The sequence below is a fragment of the Sciurus vulgaris genome (assembly GCF_902686455.1).
Source record: "Sciurus vulgaris genome assembly, chromosome: 3".
Lineage (NCBI taxonomy): Eukaryota > Metazoa > Chordata > Mammalia > Rodentia > Sciuridae > Sciurus > Sciurus vulgaris.
Genome location: NC_136463.1, coordinates 114662 through 131098, shown reverse-complemented (window position 1 = coordinate 131098; position 16437 = coordinate 114662). Strand labels below are relative to the sequence as shown.

The 16437-nt window shown below is 33.7% G+C and overlaps 2 pseudogenes across 2 annotated transcripts; one reads left to right on the top strand and one right to left on the bottom strand.

Moving 5' to 3' along the window:
- Nucleotides 1-12139: 12139 nt before the first annotated feature.
- On the bottom strand, nt 12140-12777 carry LOC306657365 (ras-related protein Rab-2B-like; annotated as a pseudogene). Its single transcript has one exon. The product of its transcript is annotated as a ras-related protein Rab-2B-like (transcript).
- A 1112-nt stretch (nt 12778-13889) lies between these two features.
- Nucleotides 13890-16195, top strand: LOC306656743 (F-actin-capping protein subunit alpha-1-like; annotated as a pseudogene). The gene has a single exon. The product of its transcript is annotated as an F-actin-capping protein subunit alpha-1-like (transcript).
- The last annotated feature ends 242 nt before the right edge of the window (nt 16196-16437 follow it).

Below are 16437 nucleotides of genomic sequence, written 5' to 3'. Positions count from 1 at the left end.
TGAAATAATAGCTGTTCTGCAGCTGTTAGTACTAATTTGAGTATCTTGTCATAGCATCTAAAATTGATAAGATAGCTGCCCTATGGCTATTAATATTAATAAATGCTCCATAATATAGCATCTAAATTTGATATAATAGCTGCCATGTGGAGTTTAATACTAATATGATATCTGTAATATAGCATGTAAAACTAATGTAATAACCAAACTTTGGTCTTTAATATTAATGTAGTATATATACTGTAGCATCTTATAGTACTATAAGAACTGCTCTGTGCATTTAGTATTAATATATGCATACTGTGACTATAGAATGTGATATTGTATCTTTTCTGTGGTCTTTTATATTAGTGTAATACCCATACTACAGCATCTAAACTAATATAATAGCTGCCCTGTGACCTTTAATATTGATGTAATATCCACACTATAGCAAGTATAACTAAAATAATAACTACTCTGAGGTTTTAATACTGTTACATTATCCATATACAGAATTTAAAATTAATGTAATAGCTTCCCTATGACCTTTAATGTTAATAAAATATTCAGGGGCTAGGGATATAGCTCAGTTGGTAGATTGCTTGCCTCACATGCACAAAGCCCTGGGTTCAATCACCAGCACCACACACACAAAAAGAAAGAAAATATTCATACTATAGTATTTGAAACTAGTATAATAGCTGCCCTGTAACCTTTTATATTGAATTAATATCTGTGCTGTAGCATCTCAAGCTAATATAATATCTGCCCTGTGGCCATTAATACTAATGTAATACCCATGATTGCATCTTAAAATTGATATAATAGCTGCCCTGTATCCTTTAATACCAATATGACATCCTTATTATAGCATCTTAAATTGATATGATAGCTGCCCTGTGGCCTTTAATACAATATCCATATAATATGATTATCTATAATATAGCATTTAAAATGAATATACTATCAGCCCTATGGCTTTTAGAGCCAATATGATATACAAATTATCTTCTAAAATTAATATAATAGATTCACTATGGTATTTAATATTAATATTGAGCCATATAGTGCCCACTAAAACTAATAAAATAGCCTTATGGCCTTAAATTTAATAAAATATCCATACAATACCATCTAAAACTAATATAATAACTTCCATTTGGACTTTGATATTATCATTATATCCATACTGTAGCATCTAAAGTAAATATAATAGCTGTCCTCTGGTATTTAATAGTAATATATCTAAACTATAGAATCTAAAACTAATATAATAGCTTAATATTAATAGGATATACATAGTATAGCATATAGAACTAATATAATAACTGAGATTTGGGCTTTAGTATTTTTTTGGTACCAAGGATTGAAATCAGGGGCATTTAACTGCATCCCCAGCCCTTTTTAAATTTTTTGTTTTGAGACAGGGTCTCAATAAGTTGCTTAGGGCCTCACTAAGTTGCTGAAGCTGGTCTTGAACTTGCAACCTTTCTGACTCAGCCTCTTAATTCACTGGAATTACAGGCATGTGCCTCTGTGTCTGGCTGGGCTTTAATACTAATACAGTATGTATACTACAGCATCTTAAAGTACAGTGGAGCTGCCTGTGAATTATTATTAATATTAGAACCTTTCTGTGGTCTCTTGATGTAATGTTATAACTCTCCTGTGGCTTTTCATATTAATACAGTATTCACATATAGCATCTAATTTTAATACACTAGCTGCCCTATGGCCTTTAATACTAATATAACATCAACACTGTGACCCCTAAAACTGAAATAATAGTTGCCCTGTGGCCCTTTAATACTATATAAGATCCATACTATAGCATCTAAAATGAATATAATACCTGCCCTGTGACCTTTAATTCTTTTATGGTATCTGTACTATAGTATCTGAAACTAAGAAAATAGCAGCCCTATGGCCTATAATTCTAATGTAGTGTCCATATCTTATCATCTTAAATAATAATAATATTTGCCCTGTTGTCTTTAATAGTAATGTCATATTTCCATAGTAAAAGCTCTAAAACTAATACTTTAGCTTCCCTGTGACCTTTGATACTAATATGATATCCATAATGTTGCATCTAATACTAAAAAAAAAGGTGCCCTGTGACCTTTAATACTAATATACTATCTATACTATAGCATCTGAAAGAAATATAGTTACATGCCCTTTGACTTTTAATATTGATGTAATATCCATACTATTGCATCTTAAGATAATTATATAATTACATTATGTAATTAGCAGTTATATAATTATTATGTAACTTCCCCGTGTTTTAATATTATTATGATATACATAATGCAGCATGTCAAATTAATATACTAGCTTCCCTGTGGCCTTTAATGTTGATATAATATCCATGTTCTAGCATCCAAAACTATTAAATTAACTGCACTGTAGTCTTTTATAATAAAATGATATCCATACTGTAGCATTTCAAGCTAATATAACTGCCATGTAGCTTTTAATACTAATGTAATATATGTACTATTTCATCTAAAAGTGATATGAGGGGCTGGGGTTGTAGCTCAGTGGTTGAGCGCTCGCCTAACATGCATGAGGTACTGGGTTCAGTCCACGGCACCACATAAAAATAAATAAACAAATAAATAAATTAACTAAATAAAGGAATTATGTTCATCTACAACTAAAAAAAAGTGATATATTCCTGCTCCATGGTCTTCAATACTGATATTCATACTGGAGCATCAAACATTGGTAAAGTGGCTGTCCTGAATTCTTTAAGACTAATATAGCATCTAAAATTGGTGTGACAGATGCTCTGTGGCCTTTGATATTAATATGCTATCCATAATATAGCATTTAAAACTGATAGAATATTTGCCCTGTGGACTTCATAGATAGTATGATATCTATAGTATAGAGTATATCACTAATACAATAGCTGCCCTGTAGCCTTTAATACCATTATGATATCTAACTATAGTTTCTAAAATTGATATAATAGCTGCTAATAGCTGCCGAGTCACTATTTTTTTTTTTTTTTGTACTGAAGATTTAACCCAGGGGTGCTTTACCCTGAGCCACATCCCCAGACCTCTCTTTCTTAAAAATTTGAGACAGAATCTTACTAAGTTGCTGAGGCTGGTCTTCAACTTGTGATCACTGTTATATTCAAAATTAATATAATAGCTGCCCTGTGGTGATTAGAATTAATATATTATCCATATTATAGATTCTAAAACTAATACAATTGCTGCCCTCTGGCCTTTCATACTAATGTGGAATCCATACTATATGATATAAAATGAATATGAAAGCTGCCATGTGGCCTCTTCTATTAATATAATATTCATACTGTAGTATCTGCTACTAATACAATAGCTATCCTGTGACATTTATAGGTAGGTATTATAGATTTTAAAACTAATGTAACAGGTGCCCTGTGACCTTTAATTTTAATATAATATCCGTACTATAGGATCTAAAACTAACATAATAACTGCCCTATGATCTTTATTACTAACATGATATCCATACAATAGCATTGAAAATTGAAATATATTAGTGTACTCTGGCTTTTAACATTAATCTCACATTTTTAGTATAGCATCTAATACTGATATAATAGCAGCCCTGTGTGACCTTTAGTGTTAATATAATATAGATACTATAGCAACTAAAATTAATTAAATAACTGACCTGTTTCCTTTATTATTAACATAGTATCCAAACTGTGGCCTGGAAAACTAATATAATACCTGTTCTATGGCCTTTAACATTAATATGATATCCATAGTGTGGCCTCCAGAACCAGTATAATTGCTTTGATGTCACCTTTCATGCTAATGGGATGCCCATAAGATAGGATCTACAACAAATAGCTGCACTGAGTCCTTTAACATGAATGTGGTGTCAAAACCACGGCAGCTGGAATGAATATAATACTTGCCCTGTGGCAAGTAATACTAATACAATAGATGACCTTTACATTCAATTATGACCACATTGTGACTTCTAAAGCAAATATAATATCTGTCCTGTGGCCTTAGGTATTAATATAATATCCATAGTAAAGCATCTAAAACTAATATGATTGCTCCTTGTAGCCTATAATACTTACATGATATCCATACAATAGCATCTAAAACTAATATCTGCCCTGTGGACTTTAATACTGACATAATGTTCATAATATAGCATTTAAAACTGATATATTATTTTCCCTGACCTTTAATATAGATAGATATACATATTATAGCATCTAAATTTGATATAATAGCTGTTCTGTGACCTTTAATATTACTGTAACATCCATGCTATGGTATCAAAGATAAAGTAGGTGTTCTGTGACCTATACTGATACCCATAATATACCATGTAAGACTAATATCTGCCCTGAGGCTGTTATGCTAATGTGATATACATACTGTAGTATTTAAAATTAATATAATAATATAATAAATTTACACTAATATGATATCCATACTATAATACTTTAATAGTAACATAATATCCATCCTGTAGCATCTAAAATCAATATAATAGCTGCCCAGTGGCTTTTAACATTGATATAATATCCATACTATAGCATCTTATGCTAATATATTAGCTGCCCTGTGATCTTTTATACATATTTGATATCCATAATGTAGCACCTAAAACTAATATAATAACTACCTTCGGTTTTATAACTATGATAATATACAAACTATAGCACCTAAAATTGATATAATATCTTCCCTATGGTCTTTAATATTAATATAATTTCTAATACTAATAGCTGCAAATAGCTGCACTGTGGGCTTTCTTACTATTATTATTTCCAAAACTATTATTATGTTCTAAAACTAACATAAGAGCTGCCCAGTGGCCTTTGAATTAAGGTAATATTGATAATATAACATCTTAAATTATTATAATAGCTGAAATTTGGCTTCAAGACTAATATAACATAACATGTTAATATAATAGCTGCCTTTGGCCTTTGATACTAGTACAGTATCTATACCATTGACTCTAAAACTTATACAGTAGCTTCCATGTGGCTTTGAATATTAATGGAATATCCATGCTGTTGCATCTAAAATAAAATATCTGAGCTGTGGGCTTTAATACTAGTATGATATATCATATCATCTAAAACTGACATCATAATTTTCCTGTGGCTTTCAATACTAATATGATATCCATATTTGAACATTTGAAACTAGAACAATAGTGACCCTGTGGGCATAATACTAATATGATAACTATATTGTAGCATCTAAAAATGATATAATAGCTGCCCCGTGGCATTTAAATTTATGTTATATACATTCTGTAGACTCTAAAATTAATGTAATAGCTGCCTTATGGTCTTTAATATGATGTCTATACTAGAGCATCTAAAAATGTTATAATAGTTGCTCTGTGACCTTCAGTACCAATATGGTATCCATACTAGAGCATTTAAAAGTAATATGATAGTTGCCATGTGGCAATTAATGTTAATATAGTATTAATACTATAGCATCTTTAATATAACAGTGTGGCCTTTAACACTAATATAATATGCATACTGTTATCTAAAACTGATATGATATCTGCCTTGTGGCCTTTAATACTAATATAGTATCCATAATTACACCTGTGCTGTGCTATAGTCTTTAATATGACATCCATACTAGAGCATCTAAAAGTAATGTAATAACTGTGCTGTGGTCTTTCAGAGTAATATCAAATTTATACCTGTTATAGTTTAGATATATAAAAGAAAGTTGAAATGTGAAAGGATTGGGTTATGAGAACCTTAACCTAATCAGTACATTAATCCACACATTGGAATTAAGTGGGTACTAACTGTATGTACTTAGGGTGTGACTGGAGGAGGTGGGTCACTGGGGACATTCCTTTGAGGTTTATATTTTGTCCTTGGTGAGCAGAGCTCTCTTTCTGCTTTCTGTTTGCCATGTCCTGAGCTGCTTTCCTCTTCCACACACTGTGGCAATGATATTTTGCCTTACCTTGGGCCAAGAACAATGCAGTTGGCCATCTTTGGACTGAGACCTTTGACACCATGAGCACCAAATAAACATTTCCTCCTCTAAAATTGTTCTTGTGAGGTCTTTTGGTCACAAGGACAGAAAAAGCTGACCAAAACAGAAACTGTTATCTACAGTGGGTTCATTGCTATTATTAACAGCACATGGTCACTTGTGGTTCAGAAGTCTTTGAAACTGGCTTTTGGAGTAGGAGATTTTGAAAAGTTTAGAGATATAAGCTGGAGCATCTTTAGAATGTTGTAAGTGGAGCTTAATGGGGGATGCTGGTGGGAGCCCAGAAGTCCACAATGCTGATGGGAGTATAGACAGTAAAGATTGGGCTCGTGAGGTTTCAGAAGAAGAGAACTCTATTGGAAATAGGATGAGAGGCCAATCTTGTTGTGTTCTGGCTATGAATTTGTGTACATTTTGCTTTGTTTTGAGACTGTGAGGCTGAAGTTAAAGGTGATGGAGTAATTAATCTGGTGGTAGAAATTTCAAGGCAGCACAGCATTCAGGCAGTGACATGAATATTGCTGGCACCTTTTAGCCAAGTTTACTTTGATAATCAGGATCATAAAGCATAACAGAAAGATTTGAATCAAACCTTGCAGTGTGGCCAGAAAAGTCAAACTGAAGCTAAGTCAAACTGAAGCTAAGGAAGTTGTGGTTGTTAAAGACATTATAATCACTGAAGAGATGCTAAATACTTTAACCAGAGGTAATAGGAAAGATGGCTTAAGGGCACCTCGGGAATTGGCAAGATCATCCCCATCTCAGGGTCAAGGTTATAGAAGTAAAAATTCGTTTGAGAAGGGACCAATGAGGCACCCTGTTTGCTCAAGGGGGCCTGGGAAGTTGTTTCATCATTAACTGCTCACACGTTTAGAGGCTGCTGCAGCCATGGTCCCACGAGGCTTGGCTACTGATTGAGATAGTGGACATCTTGGTGCTCATTCTGTAGGACTGAAAGATGCTGGAGTTAGGGGGTCATGGTGGCTTCCACTGATATATCAAAGGAAAGCTTGGGAAACCAGGCAAAGTGTAGCAGGGTTGGAGCCCCTGCAGGCAGCCCCTGAGAGGTTGATGAAGAAGTGAGAAGGAAGTTAAAGCTCTAGTGGAGATCCCTGAGATTAAGAGATGCCAGTACTATGGACCATCTGCCAAGGAAAGTTCAAGGAGTTGAACACAGACAAGCCAAGAAGAGGGCGTGTAGACTGCTACTAACAAAACCATAGGGGTGGAGCTACACAAGCCCTTTGGATAGAACATCACAATGCCATGTCCCTCAGATGCTGAATGTGGAAATACAGGTCTTGTTTTCCCAATTGGATTTTGGTCTCGCTTTAGTCCCATCCCTTTTTTCTATGCCCCTGTTTCTACCTCATGGAATGGAAATGTTTACTCTGTGCCATTTACATATTGGATGTATGTAACTTACTTTTGATTTTTAGGAGAGCTTACACTGATTTTGCTGAGTCTCAGAAGAGACTTTGGACTTGGACTTTTGGGGAATGCTGAAATTGTTAAGAACATCTAGACTGTTAGAAATGGATTTGATGTATTTCGCATTGTAAGATGGGCATGAGCTTTTGGAGGCCAGAGTGGAATGTTATGGTTTAGATATGGGGTGACACTCAAAAGGTCATGTGTGAGGAAGGGCAACAAAGTTTAGAAGTGAAATGATTGGGTTATGACAGCCTTCACCTAATCAGCTCCCATATCCGCTGATAAAGTTTAAGTGGGTGTTAATTGTAGCCAGGTAGTGTGTGGTTGGAGGAGGTGGGTCACTGGGGGCATTCCTTTGGGGTATATTTGTTCCTGATAAGCAGAGCTCTCTATCTGCTTCCCATTTGCCACATTCTGAGCTGCTTTCCTCTTCCACATCCTTTGGTCATGAAGTTCTGCCTCAGCTCAGGCCAAGAGCAATGAAGTTGACCTTCTATGGACTGAAACCATGAAAACTGTGAGTGTCAAATAAAACTTTAATTGTCTAAAATTGTTCTTGTCAGACTGTTAGACATAATGGTGAAAGAGCTGACTAAAATAATACTATACTATCTAGAAATAATATAATGGCAGCCCTTTGGCCTTTTATATTAATATAATATGCATAGTATAGTATCTAAAACTAATAGATACCCTGTGGCCTCTAATGCTATTATGATATCAATACTATAGCATCCAAACTAATATAACTCACACTGTCCTTTAATACTATGATAATATACATAATATAGTAACTTAAACTAATATAATAGCTGCCCTGTGGCCTTTAATATTAATGTAATATCAATCATGTGACCTCTAAAACCAAAATAACAGCTGCCTTGTGATCTTTTAATAATAATATGTTATCATCCATACTATGGAATCAAAATTGTTTAGTAACTCCCCTGTAAACTTTAATATGATATCCGTATTATGGCATCTAAAACTGATATAATAGCTAAAATGTAGAATTTAATATTAATATTATACCCATACTATGGATCTAAAATTAATATAATAGCTCCCTTATGGCCTTTAATATTAATATAATATCCATACTATAGTATCTAAAACTAATGTAATAGCTGTCATGTGGCTTTTACTACTACTGTGACATGTGTATTATAATATCCAAGACTGATATAATTCTTGTCCAGTGCCATTAGTACTAATATGATATTCATAAAATTTCACCTAAAACTAATATAATACTAATATGATTTTCATATATAACATCTAAGAATAATATATTAACTGCTCTGTGGCCTTAAATATTAATATAATACTGCTACTGTGACATATAAAAGTAATATAATAGCTGCTCTGTGGCATTTAATATTAATATAACATCCATATAGTGACCTATAAAACTAATATAATATCTTACTTGTGGCTTTTAATATTAAAATAATATCCTTACTATCCCTTATAAAACTGATAGAAAAGCTGCCCTGTGGCTTTTAACACTAATAAAATATCCATAAACTAGCAGTTAAAAGTAGCATGATAATTACCTTATGGTCTTTAATACTAACATGCTATCTATATTAGAGGATCCAAAACTTACATAAGAGCTGTCCTATGTGGCTTTTAATGCTAATATGATATTCTAACTACAATATTTAAAACTGATACAATATTTGCCCTGTGCCCCTTAATACTAATATCCATATTATTAGATAATACTGATAAAATAGCTTCACTCTTGCCTTTAACACTAATATAATGGACACATTATAGCATGTAAAACTGATATAAGAGCTGCCCCATGGTGTTTAATACTAACATATTATCCATATGATAGCATTGAAAATTGGTATATTAGCTGCCTATAGATTTAGTATTAATATTTTACCCTGACTATAGCATCTAAAATTTATATAATAGGTTCCCTAGGAACTTTAGTACTAATATAATATCCATATTATAGCATCTAAAACTAACATATTTACCTTGTGGTCTCTAATACTAATAAGATATCCATACTATAGAATATAAAATTAATATAGTAACTGCCCTCTGGCCTTAAATACTATGATATCCATATTATAACATCAAAATACTAATTTGATAATCCATATAATAGCATCAAAATCTAATATAGCAACTGCCTTGTGGCCTTTAATTGTAATATAATATGCATACTGTGGCATCAAATATTAACCTAATAGATGCCATAAGGCTTTTAATAATAAAATAATAACCATATTATAGCATTTAAAATGAATATAATAGCTGCCCTGTCTTTTTAAATACTAATATAATATCCATCCTAAAACATCTAAAACTGACATAATGATTACCCTGTGGCCTTTAATACTACTATGATATACATAAAATAGCATCTAAAAGTAATGTAAAAGATGCAATGTGACCTTTATTATTAATGTGAAATCTATACTATAACACCTAAACTAATAATAATGGCTTTTTGTAGCTAAAATATTAATAAATAAATATACTGTGTCCCCTAGTACTAATACAATAATTATGTGACCTTCAATATTAATATATATCCATAGTATAGCATCAAAAGTTAATATATAATGGCTGATCTGTGACATTTAGTACTAATATGATATCCATAAAATAGCATCTAAAAGGCTTTGTTGCCTTAACTAATATGATACCAAACTATAGCATCTGAAGATGACATAATAGTTGCCTTGTGACATTTAATATTAATATATCCATAATAGAGATCATCTTAATCTAATATCTGCCCTCTGATCCTTAATACTAATTTCCATACTACAGCATCTAAAACTAATGTAATAACTGCCTGTGGCTATTAATATCAATATAATATCAATATTGTGACCTCTAAATCTGAAATAATAGCTGCTGTGTGACCTTTTAACACTAATATCCATATTGTAGCATCTAAAACTAATATAATAGCTGACCTGTGCAATCTAGTATTAATATTATAGCCATACTGTGGTCTCTAAAACTAATATATTTGCCCTTCTTTGGCCTTTAACATCCGTCCTACAGCATCTAAAACTAATATAAAAGCTGCCCTGTGGCATTTAGTACTCCTCATATGTTATTCATAATATAGAATCTAAAGCTAATGTAATTGCTCCCCATGGCCTTTAATGCTTATATGATATCCACACAATAGCATCTAAAATAATTCAATAAATCCCCTGTGGACTCTTTTTTTAAAAACATATATATATATTTAATAATGAAACAATTCATTAACAACAAAAAATTATAAAAATTCATGAGGCCTCAATGCTGTGGAAGAAAGTGAGATATCGAGGAAAAAAGCAACTGACCCAGAAAGTAATATGATGAGCAAAGCAAAGGCAAATGACTAAGATAGTATTATATGATCTGAAAAGGAAAAGGGCTGGAGAAGCAACCAGTTATCTGATTGCTTGGTAGCAAGCAGCCTTACTTGCTGCACAGAACGGAGGCTATGAGCCAGAGAAAGTCAGGAAAGGAGAAGAATATATATAACCCAGCGTAAATAGATGGAAGAGAGTAGGAATTACAGAGAGCTGACTCTAAGACCTTTTGTTTCTTCTAGTCTAAAATAAGTCTTAAGTTTTTAAGTGTGTCAGTCAGATTCTACAATCACATCATAAGTAGCACTAGGTACCTATAAAGAAATGGTGAGGGAAGTGGTTTATAAAAGTAAAGGGGGGACACGGATCTTGCTCTACAGAGCTTACAACCTATATGAGGAGACAAATTCTACACATAAAACTATAAAATATATTTACAATGTAACATACATACAAATAATATACATATGAACTTCCAATATAGGAAGGCTAAGGGGTAATATGTCAATAATTGCTTAGAAGTCCCTAGGAGAATCATTGAAGGCTTCCTAAAGGAAAAAAATGTTGAACTTTTAAGTATAGTGTTAGTAGAGAGTAGGCCATGTGCAAAGGTACAGAAATAGGAATAAATATACTATGTTCAGTAAGCAAATAAGCTTGATTAGAGTCCAAATAATCTAGTTAAGTGAGTGTGATGTAACAGTAGAGGTCCATTCAGTGAAAGATGCTGCAATGTTAGATCTGGTTCCTAAACAAAATGAATAGGGAATGAATGTTTTCTTTAGGTAAGGATAAGTTGCCACAGGTCCAGGACCATATCCACTTCTCTCAAGTTTGGTAATTAAGGGACAGAAACCAGCAATGGAATAGTAGAGAAGCACTCAGCTTCCTTTGAGAAGTAGAAGGAACTACATTCTGCAAGGACTTGTCTAAAGTGGCAAGTGAACCCCCCAAAGCAAAGAAGTTAAAAAACTCAATGAAATTCCTATGCAGCAGATCTACTATCCTAAAGCCAGCTAGATCCTGGTCATCTCAAGTGTTTAAGCAGAATATACTTGGCCCTTGCTACTAATTCTTGGTGGGAAGCACATTATATATGCTTATTAAATTGTTTATTTTTGTACTACAGTGACAATCAACTTTGATCCTAACATTTTACAAATTAAAACAAGGATGAAAAGAGCCCCAATCTAAAGGGAATGTTCACATCCCTGAAGAAGGACAGGTTAGTAAGGGCCCAAATTCTCCCATTCTTTAAGTGGAAAAGCAAAATATCACACCTTGAAAAGAGACTGCTCTCAGCCAAAGCAAGTAAGACCTCTTTCTTTAAGTCTGTTGTTCTGAAGCTGTTCCAGGAAGAAAAGGAAAAAAAAAAAAAAAAACCACAAAGGGTTCAGGTCAGATGTTCAGCAGCAGCCAGAGTCCGAACCTATGTCATGACAGTTCTGCTGGGAAGCGCTGGGTCCCAGTGATGTTGAAATTGACTGTTGGGGCCCAATCTTGATGCCATTTGCCTCATTGTGGACATCAAAATAAACCCTACTGGATCTTTCTATATATTTCTTTGACTGTGTTGATGAAGGCCTCTTCAACATTGCAGGCTGTTTTGGCTAAAGTTTCCATGAATATAAGTCCATGCTCCTGAGCAAACGCCTCTCCTTCCTCTCTCTTCACATTCCTGCGGGACTCTAGGTCACTTTTATTCCCGATCAGCATGATAACCATGTTGGAGTTAGAGTGCTGGCAGGCATCCTCTAACCGTGAGGTCAGGTGGTTGAAGGTTTCACGCCTTGTAATGTCATACAACAGCAATGCTCCAGCTGCTCCCCTGTAGTAGGAACAGGTGATAGAATGGAAGGATTCTTGCCCAGCTGTATCCCAGATTTGCAGTTTGATTTGTTTTCCATCAGTGTTGACCATGCGAGCCTCAAACTCCACACTTATTGTAAGGTTGTGGACAGGCTGGAACCGCTTGTCTGTAAACTGCAGGAGGAGACATGACTTCCCCACACCTGAAAGAAGAGGATGTATATTCCAGCAAGCCCGTGGCCTGAGAACTTTATAGCCCCTAGACTCTGGGCATACCCCCTGTGGACTCATAGTACTAAAATTATAATACTCATAATTATCCATGCTGTATCATCTAAAAATAACACAATAGTAGTACTAGGGCATTTAATACTAATGTAATATCCTTTCTCTTATCATCTTAGAGTGATATAATAGCTACTCTGTGGCATTTAGTACCAATGTAATATCCATATTATAGCATCTAAAACTAATATTATAGTTCTCTGCAGCCTTTGATCTAATATGATACCCATACTCATATTTAGCTGTCCTTAATAGTAGTATAACATTCATATTATAGCATCTACAATAATATAATGGCTGCTCTGTGGCCTTTAAATTTGATGTAATGTCCATTCTATAGTATCTAAAACTAATTTAATAACTGTTCCATTACTTTAATAGTACAACAATATCCATACCATAGCATGCAATATTAATATAAAAGCTGCCCTGTGGCCTTTAATGTTAATATAATATCCTTGTTATAGCATTGAAAACTAATGTAATAGCCTGTGTAGCTTTTTGTGGTGAAATGATATCCAGATTATATCACCTCAAACTATAATATACTTACCCTGTGGTTTTAGATACTAGAGTAATATCTACGTTATAGCATCTTAAACCAATATAATAGATGCCCTGTGATCTTTAGTATTAATTTAATATCTCAAAATAAATAGAATCATTAACTAATATATGTCCTGTGACTTTTAATACTTATATGACATTTATACTAGTGAATCAAAAACTAATATGATAGGTGCCCAGTGGCTTCAGTACTAATATGATATTTATACTAAAGCATCTAAAACTAATATAAAATCTGCCTGGTGGTCATTAATATTATTGCAATATCCATACTACTGTATCTGCAACTAATATATCTACCCTGGAGCCTTTAATATTAGTATAAATGTTCATATTATTGTATCTAAAACTTATACAATAACTACCCATTGGTTTTGAATACTAATGTAATATGCATATTAAATCATGAAAAATGAATATACCTGCCTGTGACCACTAACATTAATGTAGAGAGCAGCCCAAGATGGCCAACTTTGAGGATCGGGTGTCAGATGAGGAGAAGGTACACATAGCTGCTAAATTCATCACTCAGGCTCCCCCAGGGGAGTTAAATGAAGTATTCAATGATATCTGGCTACTACTCAACAATGACAATCTCCTCAGGGAAGGAGCAGCACATGCATTTGCCCAATATAACATGGACCATTTCACACCTGTGAAGATAGAAGGCTATGAAGATCAGGTCTTAATGACAGAGCATGGTGACCTGGGTAATAGCAGATTTTTAGATCCAAGAAACAAAATGTCCTTTAAGTTTGTTCACTTATGGAAAGAAGCAAGTGACCCTCAACCAGAGGAAGTAGATGGAATTTTGAAGTCTTGGAGAGAATCCTGTGACAATGCTTTAAGAGCCTATGTGAAAGATCATTATTCCAATGGCTTCTGTACCGTTTATGCTAAAACTATAGATGGGCAACAGACCATTATTGCATGTATTGAAAGCCACCAGTTTCAGCCTAAAAACTTCTAGAATGGTCTTTGGAGATCAGAGTGGAAGTATTATTAGTGGAAGTGTTATCAGAGTGGAAGTACTATTACACCACCTACAGCTCAGGTGATTGGAGTGCTCAAGATTCAGGTTCACTATGATGAAGATGGCAATGTTCAGTTGGTTAGTCATAAAGATGTACAAGATTTAGTAACTGTTTTGAATGAAGTACAAACTGCCAAGGAGTTTATTAAAATCATAGAGAGTGCAGAAAATGAATATCAGACTGCATTAGTGAAAACTACCAAACAATGTCAGACACCACATTCAAGGCTTTGCACCGGCATCTTCGGGTTACCTACACCAAAATCAACTGGAACAAGATACTCAGCTACAAGATTGGCAAATAAATAAAGAATGCATAAAGGCTGACTGTAGGATTCTTCAGTATGTAGAAAGAAAAGGATTCAACATGTGGTCATATGATAAATACGTGATTTATACACAAGAGTGATATTTTGCTAGGGCTTTCAAAGTTAACAGATTTTTTAACCTCATGGAATACTGTTGAACCTATAGCATTGACTTCATCTTTTTGTATCGTCTGCCTTGTATTTTTCTGTTATCACTATATCTACTTGTAAATCTTTTTTTCTTTTTGTTAATTCTGCTACACTTAGTGTTAAAGAGAGATCCATCTATTCTGGAATCATTTTACTATTTAGAAAATTTTCCTAGTCATGAAGTCCTGTTACTGATTTAGACAGATATATGCTCAGTACTCTTAGCCCTGTGCTCCAAAGCACTTCTGATACTTCAGTGCTTTTCACTGATCCACCAAAATCCAAGGAGGCTATGCTACAGCTCATAACTAAATGGAAGACACATTTGTCCGTCTCCCTCTGACTGCTTTGATTGTCATTTATAGCATCTTATACTACAGTTTTCAAAAGTTTGGATTGAGGCTTTTCAGGTCCATTTTGGGGGCAAAGGAAGTTTTCTGGAAATTCCATGACAGCCAACTTCTTTGGGGGAACTCATTTTTAAATCCAAAGACTTGAACCACATTCCCTACACACGGACCATGTTTACTTTTTTCATTCCCTCATTGTCTCCTTCCCATTTAGTACTATTGTAGTTAAAAACATCTGCAGTTTTAGAAGAGTTTTATCCATTTATTATTTTTTTTAAGTATCCAAGAACTGCTGACATACTGTGGATATAGTAGAATATAAAACTTTAAAAATGCAGATGCTGAAGGAATAATAGGTGTCTTGTGCTTTAATACTTGTGGCAGGATTGTACTATAAGCAAATGAATCAAGCAACTCTGTAAATCACAAAAACTTAAGATGAACCAAAGTGAAAAGATGACTTCCAGGCAGTGTATTTCTATTGTAACCTGTTGTTTGAGGGAATACTAATGTTTTCTTCTGAATAGGATGTGAAACTTGTTCCAAATTACTCTCCCTCAGTCCTGCCTGCCAAGAAATCAAGTGTAACTGTGATATAGCAAACCTTCCCAGATATATTGGCAGGTGTGTGTGTGTGATCTCAGAATACACAGGTGACATAGATGTGATAGGACAACTGGTAATGGTGGATTCATTTATATTGTTTACACTTCTATGACCAGGCCTTAAGGGAAGGTCAGTTTTTTTAAAAAACAAGTAGTGTCTTCCTACCTGTCTCCAAATACATGTTAAACAAGAAGGGTGTTTGTGCTTCAGCTTTGTCTTTGCTCAGTAATATCATCAAGCAAGAGTTTGTTTCCAATTGAAAGCTTTGTAAGCATTTTTGTTTATTTCAAATAAAATATATTTGTATTAAAAAACATTAATATCCATACTACTACATCTGAAACTAACATCAGCCCTGTGGCCCTTGTTATTAATGCAAAATCCATACCATAACATCTTAAGCTAAAAATAGTATCCTTGTGGTCTTTAATGTTATTAGTGTATTAATATACATACATATATGCACTATGACTTCTAATAATAATAGAATAACTGACATGTGACCTTAAATATTACTATAATAGGCATATTGTGACCTCTAACACACATATAATAGCT